Source organism: Mus caroli, unplaced genomic scaffold, assembly GCF_978045245.1.
Source record: "Mus caroli unplaced genomic scaffold, Mus_caroli_1 scaffold_16, whole genome shotgun sequence".
In the NCBI taxonomy this organism is placed as follows: domain Eukaryota; kingdom Metazoa; phylum Chordata; class Mammalia; order Rodentia; family Muridae; genus Mus; species Mus caroli.
Genome location: NW_028227271.1, coordinates 22,973,733 through 22,987,146, shown reverse-complemented (window position 1 = coordinate 22,987,146; position 13,414 = coordinate 22,973,733). Strand labels below are relative to the sequence as shown.

Here is a 13,414-nt window from a genome sequence, read left to right as displayed (position 1 = left end):
GGTAGGTTCATGAGTCTAAATAGCCACGGGTCCTGTAAAAAAGAAGGAAGAAAGAACTTTGACAAAAATAGAAAAAAATAGCAGTAAACATTTCAAGGCTAATATATACTGGACACCTCTACAAACCAAGGAATGCCAATGGCCACCAGAAGTCCCTCACCTAAAGCTTCTGAAAGAATATGGCCCTTGTGACGCTTTGATTTTGGCCAGAGAATCTGACTGCCCACTCCTGACCTCCTAGACTGTAAAGAATGGTGAATGCAGACACCTGTCACAACATTGTAGCACAGTAACCTAACAGCCTGCTTAGACCTGGGGACTGTGAGGGAAGGAAAGAAGTGAGGTGATGACAGATGTGTGTGCTGAAGACAGAATTAACAACACTGCTGCGGACTGGCTCCTGTGAAGTAGGAGACACTGAGGAGAGGACAAGGCTCGAGCCTGAAGTCAGCCACCTCAGGAAACTAGGGAGAAGGTGCTGACTCCGCAACACCCATGGCAGGGCAACCACCGTGAAAACTGTTTAGTTGACTGAGGCTGGACACAGAGAGAGGATTCTCATCACTGACTCTGATCACTGCTCTGCTTTTTCTGGTTTTCTTACTGGCTGAATATTGTCCTTGCCGTGTTTAGCTCTACTCTTCTATACATGAAAATTCAAACAAGAACATTACAGATCTGCAAGAAAACATGTTGAAGGGCACGTGAGCCACGGGAAATATATTTAGAACTCTGTCCTTTAAGCCTAAAGAGACAGGATCAGAAAGTGGAGTTCCATTCATCTGTTGAGTGTTTCTGAGCACCTACTACGCGGCATGACAGCCACTACGCTGATGCTGAGCATAGAACAGCAGGAGAGAGATAACTTTGGTCCCTAACATCACAGAAAGACAGGGGTAAGTAACTAGGCAAGGGGCGAGAGATGGGACACAGTTAGTAAAGTACTTGCCTCTAAGGTGTGAGGACCTGAGTTCACACTACAAAAACCATGTTAAAAACAAACAACAAACACTGGGCACAGTGACATATGCCTATAAGCCTAGCAGTGTGGAGATGGGGTGCAGAGAGAGGCAAACCACTGAAAGTTCACACCAGCTAGTGTAGCCTACTTGGCAAAGTTCCAGACCAATGAGACCCCGTGGAAAACAAGAGCGGGAAGTCACCTGTGGGCCACTCCTAGCTGGCAACTTGACGACATCTGGTATTAACTCAAACCTAAGTGGCTGGGCACACCTGTGAGGGATTTTTCTTAAATCACTTCAAGTAGGAAAACCCACCTTTAACCCAGAGCTTTTGAGGCAGAAAGAGCCACCTTTAATCTGGACACACCTGCTGGCAGCCAACATAAAGGGCAGGGAAGGAGTCCTTTGCTCTTTGCCTGCTTGTTCTGGCTCTTGCTGGCAAGTGTAGTTCTCCACTGACTGCAGACCCTACGTCTGCAGGATTCCAGCATATTCTCAAGGCCAGCTGAGACACCTAGCCTTGTGGACTGAAAAACTACTGGATCCTCGGACCTTCCTTTGGTAAAAAGTCATTTTTGGACTGACTGGACCACAACCCGTAAGCCACTCTAGTAAATACCCTTCATATGTGTGTATGTGAATGTGTGTGTGCATAAGTATACATATACAAACACATATATGTACTTATATGTGACTATGTACATACATTATATGTGTATATATTCACAGAAACAAAGATTCATTTGATAAGTTCTGTTCCTCTAGAGAACCCTGACTAATCAAGTACCTGAGGAATGAGACCAACATTATTCTCTGACCTCCATACAAATGTGCACATGTACAGCATACAAACACACACATGCAAAATACTTTTTAAAAAATGACTGTGGCTAGTGCTACTAGAGCAGCTCTAGTAGGGGCTAAGAGAAATAAACCCACATTAAATGACTTTCGTGCGCTATATGCTTACATGGAACCATTTAGCTCTCACAGCTATCCTATGAGGAAATGGAGATTCTAAACATTTAGTTCCCTTGCCCAAGACCCCAGAGCTGGTAAACAGCAGAGGCAGGACAGAACACGGTGCATGTGATCCAGACTGAAGGCTGGGGAGACCTGCCACACGGGAAAGGAGGGCCAGCGAGCAGTGAGAATGCTAACTCCCGAGGGCTTCGGCTGCAGCAAGAGCCTTCTGAGTTTTCTATGCTCACTTCATGAAGGTGAGTGTTGCAGAGCATTCAAAAGTCCCTTACCACTCTCCAAATAGAACAAAGGTACACTGGAATTAGCTCCGTTTTATTTAGGCACCCAACAGGTTACTAGACATGTTGAATATGAAATGCCGTGGACAGCTTGCCCAAATTGCCAACGTTATGTCCAGTCTTCAAGCATTTTGATTTTTTTTTTCAGGATTATCTTCAGAATCAGCTTTTAGATAAATGTTACAAAAGAAAGCATTGTAATTGTGCCACGGCATTCCTGATTTAGAATAATTGCCTGACTCAATGTACAGAGATCAATACAGACACAAAATGAACCATACCATCCTATGAGCCACTACTAAAATGTATTTCATTTCAAAATATTAATAGCATGTTTTCATTTGCTGTGCCCCCATTCCAGGCCATCCTTTCTCACTTTAAAAACAGAGGTGAAAAAAAAAAGTCTGGGCAGAAAGAGACACAGCAGCAGCCACTGATTTACAAACCACAGCAGCACTGCCCCCATGAATGCCATTACCCTGGGATGCTTCTACAGAGGGAAGCCCTAACTGGGACTCCCCCTCAGAGGCTGAGGCAGGAAACTGTGACCTGAAGGCCAGGCTGGCCTAGCAAGCTCAAGGTCAGCCTAGGCTACAAAGCAAAATCCTGTCCCAATCAATCAATCAATCAAGATAAAAATACAATACAGCTGCTGTGGTGACGTACTACTTTAACCCCAACATTCAGGAGGCAAAGGAAGGCTGATCTAAAACAGGGATCATCACTGACAGCAAGGGTTTAAAAATAACTTTTGTTTGTTTGCTGTTTTGGGAGTTTTGTTTTTGTTTTTGTCAGGGCTTCTCTGTGTAGCTTTGGGTGTCCTAGAACTCATGCTGGCCTCAATTCAGTGAACACAGAGATCCACTTGCCTCCGCCTCCCAAGTGCTGGATTAAAGGCCTGCATCACAGCCTCCAAACAAAATAACAGTTTTAATGTCTACATTCCTACCTCACCTCAGCTTTTTCCTTCTGAATCTCATGTTGCCCAAGTTGGCCTCTTCTCCCCAGTCTAAAATTATAAGTATGTGACACCAGACCTGATCTATGTGATACTGGGGATTGGCCCCAAGAATTTGTGCATGGCAGGAAAACACTCTCCTAACTGAACTATATCCCTAGCTCCTTACTTCTACTTTGTAAAGGAAAGACAGCACACATATGGCAAACTAAAAAAATATCCATCAAATTTCTACATATAAAATCAAGAAGCTGGGTGTGGTGGCACACGCCTTTAATTCCAACACTCAGGAGGCAGAGGCAGGTGGAACTCTGAGTTCGAGGCCAGCCTGGTCTACAAAGTGAGTTCCAGGACAGCCAGGGCTACACAGAGAAACCCTGTCTCGAAAAACAAAAAAACAAAACAAAACAAAAAACCCTAAAGTGTCAAGCATCATTAACACCAAAGGCAACATGGTCCATCCTAAAGTATGGAGAGAGGAAAACTTTCCATGTCCCTGTAAAGTTTTGTGGTAGTGAAAATATGTACAAACTAACCATGGCAGAGAGACCCTGGCATCACTTACACAATTTACAATGAAAAAGACACTGAAACACTAACAAAAAAATTCTAAACATTTGGACATTATAGTACGCCCATATTTGGTTAAGTATTTATTAAGTGGTTTAAGATGAGAAGCCTCCACTGCAGGAATGACAACTAAACACACATAAGGAAAGGGACCAGGAGTGTCTCTGAAGTTAGAACACCTTGACTACTGTCACAAAGAACTCTCACTCTGACACTTCCCACTAACCATGCAGAGACCGCACAGGAACAGCCAGAGACATGAGGGGGTGGCCAGGATAGCTCATTCATTCAGACACTAGGGTCCAAACGCTGGCTGTGACCTCCTGAGTCAGCACTCAGCACTGCTTACCACTTAGGTCACAGACCCACTGTTGAGAACTGATGATGATCACACAACACCCCAATAAGGAAGAGTCACTCTAGTGCTGCCCTTACCCTTTCTTTAATCATTTATTTTTATTTTATGTGCATTGGCGTTTTGCTTGCATGTATGTCAGTGTGAGCCTGTCAGGTCTTAAGAGATATCATTATGAGCTGCCATGTAGGTGCTGGGAACTGAACCTAGGTCCTCTGGAAGAGCAGTCAGTGCTCTTAACTGCTAAGCCATGTCCCTAGACCCCAGCCCTTAAACTTTTGATGTAACTTTATTGGCTACTGGACTTGGAGAGTCAGACATTTTCATATTATATACATTATGATTCAATTTTTTTAATATTGGAGCAAAAATGTCAAAGAATCAAAGCCACCAAGGTGACAGAGACCTGTAAACAGCACATCTATATCAAAGACAATTAAAAAACTGAAGGACACTCTCAGTTTCAAAATGAACTATCCAGAGCAGTGACCCCAGCGCTGGGAAAGCACGGGGAGGAGGGTCACAAGTTCAAGGCTAAACTCAGCCATATTTTAACTTCAAGGCCAATCTGGAGTTAAAAAAAAAATTCATAATCTGCTCATCAGGTCTCATTTGCAAAAGAGATTCCAAAATGTATAATATTAAGAGTGAGGACCAAGCATGGTGGAGCACTCCTTTAATCTCAGAACTTGAGAGGCAGAGGCAGGCGGATCTCTGAGTTCCAGACCAGCCTGGTCTACAGAGGCAGTTCCAGAGCTACATAAAGAGACCCTGTCTTGACCACCACACCCCATCCCCAAATTGTGAGGAGTAACAAACCAAACACAAAAAAGAGAGAAAAAAAGAGAGAGAGACTTTTCAGAGCACTCCTCCCAAGGACTGTACAGTGCCCTCATCACTGGGTCCACGTAGCTTAACAACAGTGGGGGAGTGGCCCAGACTCAGCTATTGAACCCTCAAATCACTTCACCTGAAAAACTATACCATGAAAAAGTTGAACGTCAACAACTGAACTACAGAACTGAGACCACTTCAGGAGCTCCCCTCCTGGCCCTGTGGCCCCTGCAGACAATGAGTCTAATATCTTCCCTCTTCAGACAGGACAGAGTTAATTAAGGTGTGGTGGCTTAGGCTTATGGAAGCAAGAGGATCAGGAAACAGGATACTGGAGAAATGACAGCAGGTTTATGTATGAGGTACCTGGATCGTGTCACATAAAAATATCTATCCAAGTGTCCTTGTCACACACAAAAATAAAAATCTGACCCATATTTTCCTGTTAGACAAAAATCATGACTTTGTGGTTTCAAAGACCCAGATCGTTTAATCCATTTCTATTTCCACAAGTTAGTTTCATCCTGAGGCAATCCACGGAAAAGGACTAATGTCTGTGAGGGGTTTGTCCCTTCCTGGAGGGGGATTGTCACACTATCTGTTCTTTCAATTCCTAAATTTCTACACTCCACACTGGCAGCTCCTTTTGCTTTCTGTGCCTTTAAGATTCCCTCAGAGTAACCTCTCCTGAAGCCTTAGCCACAGCTTTTCTCATCCTATGTCCTTCCTTTCGCCTCTCAGTTCTCTTCCAGCACCTCTAGGTACTGCATCTGAACCCACTCTGCAGAAGGATGACCCAGCACCTCTAGGTACTGCATCTGAACCCACTCTGCAGAAGGATGACCCAGCACCTCTAGGTACTGCATCTGAACCCACTCTGCAGAAGGATGACCCAGCACCTCTAGGTACTGCATCTGAACCCACTCTGCAGAAGGATGACCCAGCACCTCTAGGTACTGCATCTGAACCCACTCTGCAGAAGGATGACCCAGCACCTCTAGGTACTGCATCTGAACCCACTCTGCAGAAGATGACCCAGCACCTCTAGGTACTGCATCTGAACCCACTCTGCAGAAGATGACCCAACACCTCTAGGTACTGCATCTGAACCCATTCTGCAGAAGGATGACTCAGCCATTCAAAGGACAGTCTAAGGGAAACACACACCCTTAGCAAGCAACCGTGCTTTAACTGTGCAGTTAAACTCAATAAAGCTGGGGGAAGGTGAGGTGGGTGTGGTGGTGTGTGCCTCTAATCCCAATACCAGGAGGTAGAAGCAATGGGCTCTTGAGAGTTCAGAGTCAACCTGACTACTCACTGGGTTCCAGGTCAAGACCCCTTTTTCAAACAAAGCAAATGAACTGCACTCGACTTTGCAAAATCAACATTATCTATCCTATGGGAGGCAGTGAGATGGGGCTGGGCATAAAGGCATCTACCACCAAGTCTTGACGACCCGGGTTCAATCTCCAGGATCCACAGGTGGAAGGAAAGAAAAAAAAAAAAACTGCCAGTTATCCCCTGGCCACACACATACACACCACACAGAGAGAGAGAGAGAGAGAGAGAGAGAGAGAGAGAGAGAGAGAGAATAGGAATTATCTAGACTAGTTGAACTAGAAAACAAATCCAACTGCCAACAGCTGACATTTAAATGCATCCTTCTGAATGAAAAAAAATTGACAAGTCATTCATTCATCTTCAGATCCAGCCTCATGTACTCACGTCAACATATACGCCACTGCCAAGAACCATAAATCATGACAATGGGATGGAAAGTTATTCTGAGAAGTTTACACTTTTTTAACCCCATTTTAACAATATAAAGCGTATACTATCTTCATCCCCATTGTACAGCTAGTGAGTCACAAAAAGACAAGCAAGAGCATCAGCCACGGAACCAGGAGTGGGGACATTGCTCCATCAGCCACGGAACCAGGAGTGGGGCCACCGCACCAGCCCAGCCAGTCTGACTCTAGTATTTACACTATTAATACTCTTCAGCTGCTTTCCTACCATTCTGATAACTTATCATTTTCTCAGTACCAGGCAAACAACTCCACCTTACTTTACAGAGAAGACCAAATATTTGCCCTTAATGTTAATGGTAACAGACTGCTTAAAATGTTCCGTATATACTAAGGGTGTGGCTCAGTGGGACAGTACCCATCTAGCCCTGCATGAAGCCCTGGGTCCTACATCCAGCATCTCAGAATCCTCCTGGCATTCATTTCTTCTATCATCCCTTCCCCCAATGTATAAGAAACAGGATACTGGAGAAATGATAGTATGTGACCTCTAAACCTAAGGCACAAACCCAGGAGAGCATTCGGTAAACTCTGTGGAAAAGGCACTATGAGGAAGAATTGGGTCAACTCTCTAGAAAGCCTGCACGCACCAAACTGTCAGCTCCATGGGCAGTCACATGGAAGAGGATCCACCAGCCTCAGTTGAGCTTTCAGATAACTACCTCACCACCTAACACGCTGCAGTCTCTTTCAAGACCCTGACCCGCTCAGCCAAGCTGCCAAGTGCCTGACTCACAGGAGGCAGAGGCAGGCAGATTTCACGAGTTCAAGGCCAGCCTGGTGGTCTACAGGGTGAGTCCCAGGACAGCCAGAGCTACCTTATCTTGAAACGCCTCCCACCCCACCCCCCAAAAATAGTGACTAGTTCACTGATTTTCTTGTTTAGGGGGTTGGTGGGTTGTTTTGTGGGTTTTTTCTCTTTTTAATATGTATGTGTCTGTGAATGTGGTGTGTGCATAAATATGTAGGTGCACAAGAATGCAGAGGCCAGAGACCGCTGTCTGAGATCTGCGGCTGCTGTCTTATTCCTTTAAGGCAGGGTCTCTCCCTGAACATAAAGTTTGCTTCCCGCCTCCTACCCCAGACAGGAACCCCAGGGATCCTCCTGTCTGCCTCTGCCTCAGTTTTGGGATCACTGGCATTGGTGGGACCATGCCCAGCTTGTTTCATAGGTGCTAAAATCCAAACCTGGCCTCCTCTTGTTTTCTTTCAAAGCAAAGGCTCTTTACTGCTGAACCACCATTCCAGCTCTGTTTTATTTTCTTAAGAAAAGCTGCCCTTGAACTCTCCATCTTCCTGTCTTGGTTTCCTGAATTATGGAGCTATAGGGATAAGTCACCATGCCCGGTAAGTTTTCTTGATTTCCAGACTGCATAAAGACCTCTCACATCGACAGTGACCACCTTCCTTCCTCTGTGTGTCCATCTGTAAGTCATGTCTTATGTTCACCCCATGTCTGCAACCATCAATGTCTTCCTTTCCTTTTTTTAAAACTTTCTAATCAAGATCCAACAGAAAGCATGGCACAGTGGCACACAGCTTTAACCCCAGCATTCTAGAATGGCACTGGCAATTGAATCTCTGAGTTTGAGGCCAGCCTGGTCTACATAGTGAGTTCCAAGATAGCCAGAGCTACACAGTGAGACTTTGTCTTGAAAAATAATAACTCAACTTTAGTATTCTCTCAGGCAAAAGACAAATGTCCCATGTGTCAATGAGCCCCAACTCTCATCCCAAGCACACACATTTTATACAGAGTAAATATTTAATTCATGTTAACTTTATAGTGAACAGGTTTTGCAGAGCATCTACTATGTCTCAAGAAGAACCTTTGAAGCTAGGATCAAAAGAAAACAAGCTCAGCATGTGGGTACTGTAGCCCCAGTCAGTCAGGAATCTAATACAGAAGATAACAAACGGTAGCCTAGTTCAAGGCCCAGCCTGGGCATGTAACAAGAACTTTCCTCAAGACGGGGAGCTAAAGGGAGAGAAGATGAAGCTGGATACGGTGGTTCATACCTATAATTCCTGCACTTAGGGGTCTGGGGCAGGCGCAGGGGGAGATTGCCCCGAGTTCTAGGCTCCATGGTCACTTCCAAGTCAGCCTGGTTACAAGAAGGAAATGTCTCAAACCACAGGGCTGGTAGAGTGTACTTGCAAGCATGAAGCCATGTATTCAAACACCAGCCCTGAAAGGGTGCAAAAGAGCCTGAACTAATGCCTTTTACATAGTGGGCATCAAGGAATGCTATTAAACAGTAGTTCTTACCTTCCTAATGTTTTGGGCCTTTAGTTCTTCACATTGAGGTGACCCCCAACCATAAAATGTTTTTTGTTGCTACTTCATAACTGTGATTTTGCTACTGTTATGAATTGCAATGTAAATATTTTTGGAGGCAGTTTGCCGAAGGGGTCATGACCCACAAGTTGAGAATCACTGTTATGGACTGTTCGGTTTCCTTCCTTTTGTCTGGCCCAAGTGCTCATAACTGTCTCTGCAATGTCAGGAAGCCAAGCTCATTTTCTTCCTTCTGGAATGGTCTTTATCTTGTTCAGTGGAATTAAGACACACCTCGAACACCATCTTTTCTTTAAGCTTCAAACACCATCTTTTCTTTAAGCTTTCCCATCAATTCGATTACTTTTTTTAAAGCTGTCTTGGCATTCTCCTACAACTCTGGGTCTGCACTCAGACTTTATTTCACCTTACTCTAACCACCTGTCACTCTTTCTGCCCCTCGAGACCAAGGACCGTATCTGACTCATCTTGATCTCAGCTCAGCAAAACACCTGGCACATTACATGCCTGGAACAAAAGGTCTGCTGAATGAATAAATGAAGTCATTACTTTAGAAGTATCCATAATTACTACTGGGTGACCCAAACTTTATGGTTTTGCCCTTTATGGGCTAAGATCCTGTTTTATACTTTTCTGAATCCCTCCCTCGCAGCATTTGGCAGAGTATTAAGGACGTGGAAAGTCTGCAGTAAATACTTTTGGATGATGGGAGACACATTACACTTCTCTCTCTCATGATTTAAAAACTTCCCCTAGTGAACCTGACTCTGGAAGGCCTTGTTAAAAAGGATACTTCTCAAAAATTCGGACAAAGAACTGAACGAAATTCGAGCCCTAGACTACAGACATTTTTCTTTGGATCTCTCTCTCTGAAGAAAGCAGTAGCAGTCTGCATCTTTCCAAGGCTCAGGCCTTTAATCCCAGCACTCAGAAACCAGAGGCACGCAGAACTCTGGATTCAAGGCCAGCCTGATCTACTTAGTAGGTTCCAGGCCAGCCACAGCTACACAGTGAGACTTTAAAAACAAGAACAAAAAAACAGCCAACTATCAGGAAGCCCTCTGATTTGCTATGAAAAAGACAAACACCAGTAGATGAAACTCAGTTTAACTTTCAGCCAAGGGTTCCCCTCCCTACAGGGATGGGGCTGTGGGCCAGTTGGCTGTACCATTTTACCCCTGGAAGGCAGTTCATTTTCAACAATAAAACTTCATAAGTGGACTTTTTTGGTGGAAGGGGCTTCTACAGTAAAGCCCTTAAGTTTGACTTCTTGAACATAAAGATCGGGCTGCAGGCTTTGGCTTCAGACCTCAAAAACTTACAATTTGGGGACATTCCGGACACTTTATGGATTTTAAAACTATGTGAACCCATGAAGCATAGGTGTAATTTCATCATATTTAAGCAATTAAGTTCACATTCTTAGTCTTCACACACTTTATGCCAAAGTATTCGGGCAAGCAGTAAACTGACCACCAGTCTGTCCTTTGGTTCTGTCATTTTAACAAAGAGAAATCCTGACAAAGACAAGCTATACTGTACTCACACACCTATCCTGCAGTCCTCAACATCAGGATACTCGTCTTTTCTTGGATCCCTTCCTTGTATGTGTTGAACACCGTTCCAAGCGTTTTATTACAAATTCTTTCATTTACTATCTGCATTCCAATGTAATAGGTATTGTTAGTTCCATTTTCCAGATAAGCAATCTAAACGTAGGTTTGATATCTAACAGGGAAAGCTCCAGCACTAACCACTCTATAGTATTAGTGTTTTCTTATGGAGCGAGGAAGGCGGAAGTCATCAAAGGCACATAGACAGACAAACAGTCACACACACACACACACACACACACACACACACACACGAGGCGGACACTTCTTTGGCGGTCAAGTTTCAAATCTGCGGAGCCCTGCAGACCTGGAGGCACCCATGCTGCTATATGGTCGTCAGGTCCAGGTGAACCTCCTTGCCACGAGAAGCCAGCGGATTGCACCTGGATCCTCCAGGTTTGCACAAGGGCCGGGAGAAAGCGCTCGATCGGTCGGTCCCAAGCAGATTACACACACTCGGGGAGCAGCCAGGGCGGGAACCTAGCTGCTCCCTAGCCAGCACAGCCCTGGCGGTGCACAGGTGCACGGTCGCACCCGACTGTCCTGTCGAGTGACCAGGGCTTTGAGACCCCAGCCCCTTGGGAAAGGGCGGGACTGGAGTGGAGGACTGCGGGAGGCAATCCCGGGCTCGGAGCCTACAGCGCCCGGCCGGTCCAGGGCACACGCGGAAGGGTCGCGGGGAGAAAGGATGCTCGAGCGGGGCGGGGCCGGTGGGGGAGGGGGACCCTGCCCGAACTCTCACTCACCGCCTCGTTCGCCTCCTGGCCCGGGCTCCGCGGCTCGCCCCACTCCGGTGCCAGCCGCTCACGTATCCTCCCCGAGCCTCTAGGACCAGTCAGACTGCACCAAGATGGGGAGAGGTCCGCGCAAGCCGAGGGAGCGTGGCGAGCGGGAACGAGGGGGTGGGGAGGGTGGGACGGTCGTTCTTACCGCCGGGGACACCGCAGACACGACCGCCGCCGGCTCCACTCAGCCACGGAAGCTGCGGGCCCTCCCACCACTCCGGGTCCCGCCTCCGCACCCTCCCCCCCACCCGCCTGGGAGCGACAGCCGTGTCGACCAATCAGAAACCTCGCGCCGTTAGGGCTGGCCCGACTTAGGGGGGCGTTCGCCAAAGGAAGAGGAACGAGGAAGGCTAGTACGGCGGCGCGACTTCTGTGACTGACATCATAGCGCAGCCAATCGGTAACTGAGAGATGACTTCATCGCTGAAGGAAGTCTGGAACTGGCGGAGCGGCCGCCAAGAGGAGGAGGTCGGCGACGAGCCGAGGGGCGGAGTCTGGGTCTTAAAGAAACCGTAACACATCTGATCACCCTGTCAAAGGGTGACCGCGGAGCTAGCTACCTAGGGTTCGGTGCCCAGCCTGGAGGTTTAATGCAAAAATCCTGCAGTCTTCATCTCGGTCCTCCCTCCTGTCTTTGCTCCGCGGGGACTCCCAAGTCGATTATTTCACATTCGCATTTCCCGAAAGGACACAATAAATTCCGCTCTGGCCTGGAACCCTGAACTCTGTCATGTCCCTGCCCTTCCGTGGCCAAGCGCTTTCTTTCTCTGAGTCGGTTCTCCTCCGGTAAAAGGACTGACACCTACCTGCCTAGACTGTTGAGATTATTTCTCAACAGCGGAAGTGCTTGCAGCTAGAGGGAAAGGGTTGAATGAACCCAGATTTTATCCGGGGCCTCACTGCACTAAATGAATCTGGGCGGCTCTTCCAACTTTAAAATTCTAAACTGCTGGTGTGTAGCCTAAAAGTGTGTATATGTCTGTGTGTGTGTGTGTGTGGAGAGAGAGAGAGAGAGAGAGAGAGAGAGGGAGAGCATAACTGCATAAATCCAACATTTAAAGAGACTACCTGCTAAAGAGGTGAAACTAGTTAAAGCCCAAGTTGCTAAGAGCCACTATGGAGGCCCCTTTTCTGGAACACTACCCCTTCCCCCCAACAAAGAGGGAGAGCGCTGAAAAGGAGAAATAATTTGGACTTGGTGCCTTAGTGTTTCCGAAACACTTTCCCTTGGGAGATATAAACAACAGTCTATCTCCCTCTTTTAGGCCACCATCCGTTGGATAAACTGAAGTATGATTGCCCCAGAGTCCAACGTGGAAAACCAGTGAGTTTATTGGACTTACTAAGAAATCACGGCTGGCCCCCAAAGCAGCGAGACCACCAAAAAGTTGCACCCCAGCATGGATGATGATGTCCCCATAGCTGCGTAGATGGCATACACAGTTCAGTTAAACTTCCATAGTCTACACAACTCTAGCCAAGTCACAAGACCTCAAGCAGCTAGGGCAAAATTGAGGACGGTGAGCTGGGAGATGCTGGAGGAGGTAACTGGGATCCAGCAAGGATTCAGAGAAGTCCCCCTAAGTCCTTCCATCAATGCAGGAACATCAACAGTCAACAAGCCCAGTCTTGGGGGGCTCTTGCAAGATAGCTGTGCTCTTGCAACGAGCTGCTGGACACAAGGAAAAAGAAAGAAGGTGCTTTCCCTAAAGGTTCTGGAGAACAGAGTCCCCAGCGTAGGAGCAAGGGTTAACACTGTAGAAGCAGAAACCCTCAGGGGCATCCTGACAGATGTGGGAAGGCACAGTGACTGGAAGGAGGTAACGCATGTTACATCTCTGAATGAGTTATTCTGTATGGCTTCCGTTCTCCCCCGGAAATCTCCCAGACTGCTCAGTGGTGTGTGGCTCTATTGGATAGGAGAAGAAGCTGCAACTCCCTCTATCCACTGCAGTAAGCCAGACCGGC

The 13,414-nt window shown here is 46.6% G+C and overlaps 1 protein-coding gene across 2 annotated transcripts in view; it reads right to left on the bottom strand.

Annotated features, from left to right (window-relative positions):
- Mrtfa (myocardin related transcription factor A) overlaps positions 1–12,063 on the bottom strand; it is a 169,762-nt gene extending 157,699 nt beyond the window's left edge. Inside the window, exon 1 of one of the 2 annotated variants that reach the window (XM_021183976.3) lies at positions 11,408–12,063. The gene's annotated coding sequence lies outside the window, so the exon portion shown is untranslated. The remainder of the gene's footprint in view (positions 1–11,407) is intronic. The other variant, XM_085831766.1, reaches the window with a different exon arrangement.
- Between the last annotated feature and the right edge of the window lie 1,351 nt (positions 12,064–13,414).